The sequence below is a fragment of the Panthera uncia genome (assembly GCF_023721935.1).
Source record: "Panthera uncia isolate 11264 chromosome A3 unlocalized genomic scaffold, Puncia_PCG_1.0 HiC_scaffold_12, whole genome shotgun sequence".
Lineage (NCBI taxonomy): Eukaryota > Metazoa > Chordata > Mammalia > Carnivora > Felidae > Panthera > Panthera uncia.
The window spans coordinates 5053811-5065433 of record NW_026057579.1 but is presented as its reverse complement, the minus strand read 5'-3'; positions in this window follow the sequence as shown (position 1 = coordinate 5065433).

Here is an 11623-nt window from a genome sequence, read left to right as displayed (position 1 = left end):
CTCCACCTTAGAGTTGACACCTGCAGGAAGGCCTGCAACCCCAGAGTCTGCTCGGGGTGCTTGGGGTTGGGGTCCTTTCTCCCCACCCTCCATGGCCTCAACCTCAGCCCTGGGAGGCCAGTCCGTGAGCTGCTCCTTGGTGAGGAGGGGATGTGGGAAGGGTAGCCTTGTGTGCTGGGGTAACTGGCATCCTCCACAAGAGGCCAGTGTCTGTTCATTAGCAAGAGCGGTGCATTCCAGGGCCTGCCCTCCTGGGTCAGTGCAACGGCCAGCTGGGCCTTTGCCTGGTCTGGGGATAGCCAGCAGAGAGCCAGGGTTTGGATAACTGAAGCCCAAAGCAAAGCATTGCAAGGAGAGGCAAAGAGCACACCGGTAAACCTTAAGCCAGCCTGCTCATGCCTTCTCCCAGGCCCGCGGAGACCCAGGGAGAAAGTGAGGCCTTAATCCCACCTGCCACTTTTTTGCAGGTGAACTCAAGCTACGCAGGCATTGCCCCAGGAATCCCACCTCTTGCCGCCTCTCCTGAAGGTTGTAAGTCAGCCCTGTGCCTCTCTTATGGCATGTAGGATGCTTTGACTTGACCGCTGACAGCACGGCATCATGGGAGCAGCTTAGGGAAAGCAAGAAGGAAAACACGGTCCTCAGGATCCTTTCTCATCTATGAAGCAAAGGTCATAATAGAACCTGGGGCCCCTTAGAGGTTGACAGGGTCTGAGCCGCTTACACCGCCCGAGGCAATTGGAGTATTAAGAAATGAAGCCGCAACAAAACCAGGTGATAAACGCTGTGGCGTATTTTAAAGATTTTACATCTAACCAAGTGATGTCGTATTATACGTGCCAAAGTGTAGCACACTCTACTTGGGCTATTTGTACGAAAGCTGCAAGGATTCATGATGCATCCCAGGGAGGGAGAGCCCAGAAGGGGCAGAAGTTCAGAGTTGTTAAGAACAGCTTCGACTGGGAAGAAATGGAGAGGCAGCTCATGCATTCCTGAAATGATGCCGAGCTTTGTATCCGTATTCCTGGAGGAGGCGTCCCAGGACACTCTGGGGTGACAGCTGTTCTAACGCACTTCCGGCGACAGTTGTGCTGGAACTCCGTGTCAGGAGACACTTTCCCAGATGTGTCGGGTCCTGTAGGGGATCTTCATGGATGGCTTCAGATAATCAAACCACATTTGCAGTGTGATGCCCCCGCAGCATCTGCGAAGCTCTTGGAGACTGCTCTTTGGTGGTGTCTTCCCCCTGCTGTGTTTGTTTTTTTTCTTCCTTTTTTTCTTTTTGGATCCGGGTTCATTTTCTTACTTTATGTCCCCAGACACTTACTCCCAACACAACTGTTACGTATTCTATACAGAAAGTTGTATTATCTCAAAACGTATCAGGAAATGAGTCTTTACTTTTCACAGAAAATCTCAAAGAAAAATGACTGAGCAAAAGGATGCCTTTGCCATGCTTTCCGTCCCATACAACAAACTTAAGTTTCGTACAGGAAAATGTTTTGTTTTTTTTTTAATTTTTTTTTAACATTTATTTATTTTTGAGACAGAGAGAGAGAGCATGAACGGGGGAGGGTCAGAGAGAGAGGGAGACACAGAATCCGAAACAGGCTCCAGGCTCTGAGCGGTCAGCACAGAGCCTGACGCGGGGCTCGAACTCACAGACCGCGAGATCATGACCTGAGCTGAAGTCGGCCGCTTAACCGACTGAGCCACCCAGGCGCCCCAGGAAACTGTTTTTTAAGTGAAAGGAAAGTAAAATTTGAAAGCCCAGTCCGTGCACCTCTGGGGCTGTGGGTATGAATGCACTTGCAAACAAGGTCAGAAATCTGGTGTGGGGCCGTGGGGGAATGCCAAGCCCAGAAGAGGGGCCTCCCAGACTCTTCTGCGAAGGGTCTGCTGGTTTCCACCTCCTGGGCTGAGAATGAGAGTTAATCCTGAAAGTCTTGCAACAGTGTCTGACGCTGCTGATTACCATCATCGTTGCCTCCATTTTCCCCTTCGTTCGTCGGGGTGGATTCAATGGGATAATCCATATGAAAGTATTTAGGACAGTTCTGGCATATGGCGGATGCTTAATAAGTACTTGCATGTTTATCTAATTCTAACCCTGAAATCTCTTCTGGTCCTCCTTCCTTTCCACAACAACAGAACCTCCTCTGTTAATATGTCCATCCTGATCTTAAAAAATAGTTTCAAAATTGTTTCCATTGATGCATAGTACACTTACAGAAAGAGTGCACGAAACATCCAGACCATGAAACTTCCGCCCAGAGCACAGAATGTTGCCAGACTCCCGGTACATTTTTCTCGCCCTCCTTCCTAATCCCTGTTCTCATGATGCCCTAACCCCATAGGCCGTGTCTTGCCTGTTTCTGGATGGATTCCTCTGTGTCTGGCGTCTTCCACTCAACATGACGTCTGTGAAACTCGTGCACGTAACTGTGTCTTGTAGCTCACTCCCTGCCGCAGTGTTCCACTATAGGAGTAGAAGACACTTTGTCAATCTATTGTTTCTGCACATTGGAGTCCTTTCAGTTGGGGTTAAAATTAAGAACACTGCTATGAACTTCTAGAACATGGCTTTTGGAGCACCTGCGTATGCACCTCTATCGGGAATGTCTTAGGAGTAGAATTGTGGGTCACGTGGTATGTGTTTTTTAGCAGATAAGGTCAAGCTGTTTGACAAAGTGGTTTAAACTACAGTAGAACCTTGGATTGCAAGCAACTTGCTCTCCGAGTGTTCTGCAAGACAAGCAAACGTTTCTAATAAATTGTAACTTGATACACAAGGGATGTCTTGCAACATGAGTAGTATGTGACGCGGAACATCACATGACCACAACTGAGCCGGTGACCCAATGCCCCCCTCTGCCCCCGCGTCGTTGCGGGATTGTGGATAATTGTCTCCCATGCTTGGATGCTCGCTTGGTCTCCGACCATGGTGTTTGGCAGAAATGAGTGATTTTTCAGAATGTTGGAAGATGCCCACAGCTGGCACTTTGAACATTTTGAACATTTGTCACTTCAAAGCACCTATGGACAGTTCTTTGCTTTTCCATCCAAGAGTAAGCTTAGGAATGCTTTGCTTCATTCTAGGTCAGGCCGCCTGCAGGTATAGACCCTTTCCTCTGCTGCCTAATTGCCAGTTACATTAAATACAGTATACGACAAAAGTTTATTAATACTGTACTGTATTAATCCATGCGAGTGCATACAATGGTCCCCATGCAGAAAAAGGTTGAAAAGAAAGGTGGTAAGAGGAAGATGATTACAGTGGAAGTTAAGAAAGAAATCATCGAGAAGTACGAACGAGGTATGCGAGTGGCTGAAATTGCAAGAGTTTATAAGAAGTCTACATCTGCACCTTGTCTGCAGAGGAGGAGGAGAAAAGGTGGAGGAATCCCTCACTTCAAATGAGATTAGGGAGATGTGTAAAATGTGGGAAACAGTGTAAAATGTAGAAAAGCACCACCTGAATAAGGCTGTAGCAGTATGAGCAGTGAATCTGTTTAACGATGATGCAATATTACATTTCTGTGAAATCCTCAAAAGGAGGCAAAAGCAAGTGTCATTGGATAGCCTCCTTGTTAAAGTTGCACGAAAAGAAAAAGATTCCATTGAGCCAACAGAAATCAGTGATTCCGTCCGTGATTGTGAAAGTCGTCCTGCACAATAACCCTCTTCTTATCTCCCTCACACCAGCCATGAAGGCTTTCAAAGGTAAGTGCAAGGTAACTTATTTTTCTTCATATTTTCTATTTTCTTTATTATTTTGTATTATATTACAGTATTGTAATCATTTTTATATGAATATTTTTGGGTTGTGGAATGAATCATCTGAGTTTCCATCGTTTCTTATGGGGAAATTCGCTTTGCTATATAAATGCTTTGGATGACGAGCATGTTCCCGGAACAAATTATGCTCGCAAACCAAGGTTTTACTGTATTTATGTTCCCACCACCGATGTGTGCAAGAACTGCTCCTTGTAATTGATGTTTGCGTGTATATTATAACACATTTGGGGGTTGCATTTTTCCACCCCTTAATTTTTTTTTTAATTTGGTTTATTTTTGAGAGAGAGAGGGAGAGAGAGAGAGAGTGAGAGCAAGGGAGGAGCAGAGAGAGTGGGAGGGAGACACAGAATCTGAAGCAGGCTCCTGGCTCTAAGCCGTCAGCACAGAGGGGCTCAAACTCACAAACCGGGAGATCATGACCTAAGCTGAAGTCGGATGCTTAACTGACTGAGCCACCCGGGCACCCTGCCACCATTTTACTTTCAACTTACTTTTATAACTATATTTACATGTTTTTATTCTGTGGTTATGCTTTAGTTGGGTCTTTTTTCTTTTAAAATCCATCCCGGAGTTTGCTGCCTTTGGTGTGTTTTTGACTATTTAGACTGGATGTAATTATTGATATGTTTGGATGTAGGCCTACCATTTTATTTTTGTTTTTTGTTTGTTGGCTCTGTGTTTCATTTCTTTGTTTCCTCTGCCCTGCATTCCTTCAGACTTTTGGAATATTTTTAGTGGCCACTTTGGCTCATGTATTGAGTTTTGACTACGCCTCTTTGTATCCTTTGTTTAGAAGTCTGCTCTAGGAGTTATAACACTCACAGTTAACTTTCCGGTCTACTCAGAATTAATATTTTGTCCCTTCCAGTGGGATGCAGAAACCTTACGACTGTGTAGGCGCCTTTACCCTCTTGTTTTTCCATCACATCGTCATGTGTGTTCTATACACATAAATTCAAACCCCACCAGACAATCCTATGACTTTTGCTTTCAACTATCACACATATTTTAAAGAACTTACGAGGAAAAACAATGGAGTCCATTCCATGAGTGGTTTCATTTTGGTTATCAGAGTTTTTATTCCCCAAACTTCAATTCCATTCTTTTTGTATTGTCTGTTTCTATGATGAGACTACCTTTCTATTCGTTTCAAGATTTGCCCATATTTCTTGGAGCATGATTAGGATAGTTGCTTTAAGGTCTCAGTTTGAACTCTTGGGTCATCTCAGAGTTGCCCCTTGATGGTCCTTTTGTCTTTTTCCTTGAGAGATGTGGAGATTTTCCTGGGTCTCCAAATATCATGTAATTTTGCATTGTATCTGGACATTGTTAATATTGTTATGAAATTATGGGTCTTGTTTAAATCCTATAAAAATGTTGATTTGTTTGTTTGATCAGGCAAATGCCTGGTTAGTTTCAAGCTGCGAGTTGCTCTCTATCATCTCTGGGCTCTAAGTATTGACCAGTGTCAGTTCCATTTTTAAGGCTTTGCAGTCTGCAAAAAAGGCTATTCCAATCTGCTCGGTGTGTGTGTGCTGGTCTGGGACTTGGGACCAATCTGGGATCCTGGAGCTCAGTTCTCAACCCTTTGGGATGCTGTGTAGGGTCCATTTTTGGGTGAGCTCAGGCATTCATACACCATTTTAGGGAATCACTTTGAGCTCTTCCCTCTCTGTGAACTCCCCAACACTCTCCAATTTCTAGCAATTTCTTCCTGCCCCCTTCCCCTCTCACCTTGGTCCTCTGGCTGCAAAGCCAGGATTTTAGTTTCCCTACTCTGCTTTGCCAAAACACACACACACACACACACACACACACACACACACAATGAGAGTTAGAGGGACAGAGACAGAGACAGAGAGAAAGGGAGAAAAAGCATCAGGGATTTCCCCCATGCTCTTAGGATTCCTGTGGTCAGAGAGAAGGGTTCTCCTCTCTCCGAGTTCTAGTTACCTGTCTGGCTGCCACTGCCTTTCACCACTACTGTCACAGCTGGGGGCTAGGGCAGGAAAGAATGGGAAAGACAAATATAAACAGAGGTTTTCTACTCTGTCTTGGACCAGGACCTGTAGGGCTCTCTTACCCATTCCTCAGACCAGAAATAGAGGGCTCCTTTGGGGGAGGGGTTGTTTTGTTTTGTTTTTTTGTCCATATCCTGTGCACAGTGCTGGGTTTCGCGTTGTCTCTGGCCCAGGCCTGGAGATATCAGAGGAGAGAAAATGGGAAAGTCACCACTAATCTCTATTTGATCAGAACCAAAACGACACCAGCCTGTTTTGATTCTCTGCATAGCACTTATCCCCATCTATCTCTTATGCTTATTGATTCATTTGTATATTGTTTGTCTCCTTGCCCGCCCTGACCCTCCCTAGGATGTTGGCTTCAGGACAGCAGTAATTTTGTTCATGTTGAATACGGCCCAGAACACAGTAAGCACTCAATAAATGTTTTCGAATGACTGAACCTACGCTTTCAGTCATAACGACTTTGGAGACAACTGCTCAATTTTTTGGCTCCTCTTCCTCAGCCTCTCTCCCTACCGATAAACTGCCTCATACATTTTTTCAGAAAAGATTTACTGGTTGCCTGACAAATAAAATGCAGGCCAGGAGAAAGCCGGGGATGTCTGGGGAAAGAATAGCCGGCTGTAGCCACTGAGATTCATCCCACTGCAAGGGTTGGGAGAACCCATTCCAACTTTAACAATGGAGGGAATAGGTTACCTCAGGGAAGTGAGAGGTTCAAAGGGAATTCTGCCTTCAGGTGAGGCTGGATCCAGGGACTCAAGCAACGCTACCAGGGGTCTAGATCCCCTCTGCCTGTGAGCTCCACCTGTCACTGTCACTGCAGTTGGTTTCACTCTTAACCTCAGTCAGTGCTACCCCCATGTACAGCTCTAGGCTCTCTCTTCCTGGTGGCAATGTCCCTGCAGCACACAGAGGCTTCAGGTCTCATCTGTCCCACTATCCCAGGCAGGGAATGAAAAGTGCTGCGGTGAGTAAATCTCCTGGGATTTGCTCTCTGCAGGTCCATTCCCAGTCTCCTCACTGGAACAGGGCAATGGGACACGCTGATCTGCTGGGGCCAGTCAGGGCCTAGCCCTGGAGCTGGGATAAAAGGGTGTGTGGGTGTGTGTGTGTGTGTGTGTAAGAGGTGCTCCTTACAAAGGGAAGAGGAATAAAGCTACCAGGAGACAAGTAGATGGATTCTGGGCAGCAAAAGTGCCAACGGCCACTGCAACAACTTTCTGCTGCAGAAAAAGGGGCACAAACAGCTCTCCCCCTTGGTGCTACAGAGATACACGCGTCCCACTGGCTTTAGCCTCTGGAATCGGACACAGCCAGATTGCAACTACTGCCTCTACAAGTCAAAGCCACCTCGACTCTCAAATCAGGGAGATAGAATGCACACACCGACAGGCCCAGGCTTGGGAGGAGCTTGTGGTTCACGCTGTTCTTGGGGCCGTCAGGCAGAACAGAGTCTGGCTCCCGGCGTCTCGGGCGTCTGGGCAGGCACAGAACATTTCAGGGTTAAAGGGTAACTTTGAGGAAAGAGGAAGGACTCAACGGGATCATGTTTGGGTCATCCGGAGATACCTACCTGGAGGAGAGCTCAGAAAGCTTGGAGGCTTTTTCTGCTATCACCCAAAGTGGCCTCTTCGAAAGGACGAAGTTCTGCAGAGTTAAACTGTGCCGGCAAAGTCAGACACAGGAGAGCAGGGTAAGGTCCAGTCTGTCTCCAGGGCGTGAGAAATGGGCTAAGCAACAGACACGCCATCCTGAAATTGAGCTGTATGCCATGAATGATTTTTGTTTTCTATTCCTGTCTGCAGACGTGCATGTCCTCATCTGGTGCGTCATCGAGGAGTCGTAAAGCCCGAGGCCTCCATTTTCCTACGTGAGACGGCATAGCCCTTCACTCGTGCCTCCACCCGCCCTCCCCACCCAAACCTATTTGACTACTGCGTTCACCTATCAGGGGTTCAGATGGCAAGTCTGGATGTTGAGAGATACTAGGTTGTCAAATCCACGTGTTCCTGAGTTTCAGAGCGAAGGGTGGGAGTTCAGACAGTGAGGCATACAACCAAACGTGGATGGGAAGCTAGTCGGTCCCCAAGGGTCCGACAGTGGAGTGGACGGAGAGAGGACGCAGATAAGGAGAGATCACTACACCCACCCCTTACTTGCACCTGCTGCAGTGCTGTTAACCTTCCGGGCCCCAGTAGGGTTGGAATGCGGGTAGAACAGCGACAACAAAGCCTCTTCTAACAGTCTGTGCTCTTCCTCTGTGGTTCTTGTGTTGATTGCTGTCCACTTCGTGCATAGTGAGTTAGGACAGGGATCATGTGAGGGCTGCTCTCCCTGTGTCCTCCAAGCCGAATGCCGGGCCTGGAGCATAGTAGGTGCTCCGTGAATACGTGCTGAATGAGTAAAGGAACAGATCGTGATAAAACTCAGGCACGGTGCCTTAGGTAGGTGGGGCTGGGTCTCCGATTCTCCGCTTTGAGCAAACAGAACCCAGTGCAGCTAGGTGACAGCTCTCTCTGATCGCCTCCACGCCCCCAGAGAACCTCCCAACTTGGAAGGCTTCGCAGGAGAGGAAGTGGGGCCAGTTCACAGCGAAGGATATCCTCTAATGCTGCGAACTGACAAAGCCTTCAGCTGCTGGATGACACTTCCTGCTCCCTCCCTCTACTGATGGGATTCCCAGATGCTACCGGGTTGGCAAGTTAAACCTGCTCTGTTTGCGTGTGGTAGTATATACTTCAAATGGTTCCTCTCGAGTTGCTCTGGCCTCATCCCTTGCACCATAAGAAGCCCTCAGAACTGGGATTGTACCTGCTCTTTGGTACATACCCCAACCCCTCACCATCCAGCCCGTGAGGGAATCGCAACCTTCTTCACCTCCAGCGGATCTGATGGATATGACACTCCATCAATTACAAGAGGCTGGGAGGTTGGGGAGGAGAGGGCCGTGTAGTTTCCAGTTTCAAATCCCCTCCCTGGCCCCTCCCCAGTGGTTCTGCTGCGGGGAGTCCCCCTGGCCTCCCAGGCAGGCAGCACATTCGGGGTCACTGGGCAAAGGCCTGTTGCCACCCCCCCCCCCAAAGGCATTCACAATTAACTCAGTGATGCCAGGTCACACTTCTTGAAACAGACAGACCCCAGGACTCATTTCCAGGATGTTTTTGGCTGCCTGACAACCGCTTCCTGTTTTGGAAGTAGAAAGTGACATTAAAAAAGCTAGGGAGGTTTTATTGTTTTTTCTTTTCTTTCTTTTTTTTTTTTTTTAAGATTCCATTGACTGAAGAGATCATGTGGCGTCTCTCTCGATGGCAGAGATGCGCCCGCTCGCCTGAGGAACTGTCCCCTCCTCATAGACTAACTGGCTTCTTGCCTTACTTTTTGACCTAATCATTTCTGAAACTACTTTCTCTCAGGTTCCCCTAGTTTCCTCCTGTGTCAGAAACTACGAAGTTGCCCCCATTTGTTAATCGTGACACGTTTCAAATGAACACGGAACACAGCCTGGAAACATCTAGTAAAGAAAGCTTGTGCTCTTTGTGTGTACTTTCGCTGAAAGGAATTCACCAGCAATATTTTCTTTCGTTCAAAATGCCCAACCTCTGGCGTAATGCTGAGTGGTTAAGAAAATAAACAAGTAGAATAAGGAATTAAGGATTCTACAAAAAAAAAAAAAAAAAAAAAAAAAAAAAAGAGCTTCCCAATGGCAAGTCACATGGTTGCATGTACCTTCAAATAAGACTGCAGGGGCCTAAGAGGAGGCAACTCAATGACAGAATGGGGAAAAGTCCCTGCACACACTGTCACTACCTCCATTTGGAAAGGCAGGAGCCTCCTTCAAGCAGAAGCTGGGGAGGGCCTTGGTCCCTGAGAGAGGGAGGCGGCGCCTGGGGAAGAGGTTGGGGCAACTGCATCGGGATGGCCCTAAGAATTGGCGTCTGGACATTCAGCTGCCCTCATGGCACAAAGGGCAGAGGGAGAGAAGCTCCGGAAAATGGCTCTTGGAGATCCAGTGACATCTCCTTTTCAAGGCCAAGTTCCCTTGTCAGATTTGTGGCCGGGAACCCTTTCATACCATGTTCGTTTCTGAGCTGAAGGCCCAAGCGGAGTTTAGATTAAGGGTTTAGGGCAAGCTAAGATGAAGGTGAGGAGTTTCAGAATACGGCGGATCTCCACAAGTAAGGGCCTCTTGTAAGGCAGCGTGTGGCCTGCAAAAGTACCTCGGTTGGGCCTCTGGCCATGTAGGTGAAACTCTGATTCTGTTTTTCTTCAAGCAACCTTCTCATGTTTTATTCGCACATGCGATTCCTCAATGTTTGTTCTGATGAGAGGAGTATCTTAGGTTGCAGAAAATTACGCATGATCTTTACTTGGTATATGGTCTGTGCTACTTAGTAGCTCTGTCTTTGGACCAAACGCTTCACCTGCCTGGCCTGTCTTTCCAGCAGTAATACAGGAACAAATCAGTGCCTGCCTCCCACAGTGGCTGTGGGCATTAAACCTAGTTAACTGAGGATACGTGTACAAGGCACTCGATAAATGCCAGCAGTACTATGACTATTAACAGTGAAGGCTTGGGACAATTCACCAGCAGCCACAAGTTTATCTGAAATGCAACAAAACCTTTGTTCTCTGACATAGGGGTAGGTTGTCTCATTCCTCAAAGCCTGAAAGGTTTTTGTTCTTTGTTTTTGAAAGAGCACTAACATGGACTTGAAACGGCAAAACTAGATCCTGCTTTTATATCTAATTAGGATAAATCACATTCAAATATTAGACTGAATCAAATGATTCATAGCATAAATTTCTCCAATTCCTCCATTTCACAACGTAGGTTTTTATTAGCAATAATCATACATTTATATGTTCTGGATACTAGACTCTTAACAGACATATGATTTGCAATTATCTACTCCCATTCTGTGGACTGTATTTTCATTTTCTTTTTTAAATAATTTTATTTTTTTCATCATGATAAGTGTACTCTTTAGTCTCCATCCCCTATTTCCCCCATCTTCCCCACTCTGGTACCCATCATTTTGTTTCCTTTAGTTAAGTCTATTTCTTGGTTTGTCTCTTTTTTTTCCTTTTGCTCATTTGTTTTCTTAAATTCCACATGAGTGAAATTATATGGTATTCGTTTTCCTCTATTTCCCTCAGCATTATGCTCTCTAGATCCATCCATGTTTTTGCAAATGGCAAGATTTTGTTCTTTTTTATGGCTGAATAATATTCTACTATATGTGTGTGTGTGTGTGTGTGTGTGTGTGTGTATCTTTTTTTAAATGTTTATTTATTTTTGAGAAAGAGAGACACAGCATGAGCAGAGGAGGGGCAGAGAGAGAGAGAGGGAGACACAGAATCCATAGCAGGCTCCAAGCTCTGAGCTGTCAGCACAGAGCCCGACGTGGGACTTGAACTCATGAACCATGAGATCATGATCTGAGCTGAAGTCAGATGCTTATATGACTGAGACACCCAGGTGCCACCCACATCTTCTTTATTCATTCATCCATCAATGGACACGTGGGCGCTTCCATAGTCTGGCTATTGTGAATAATGCTGCAATAAACATGGGTTGCATGTATCCCTTCAAATTAGTGTTTTTGTGTTCTTAGGGGAATCCACAGAATTACTGGATTGTAGGGTAGTTATGTTTTTAATTTTTTGAGGAATATGCATACTGTTTTCACAGTGGCTGTGCTAGTTTGCATTCCCACCAACAGTGCATGAGACTTCCTTTTTCTCCACATCTACACCCACACTTGTTGTTTCTTGTGTTTTTGATTTTAGCCATTCTG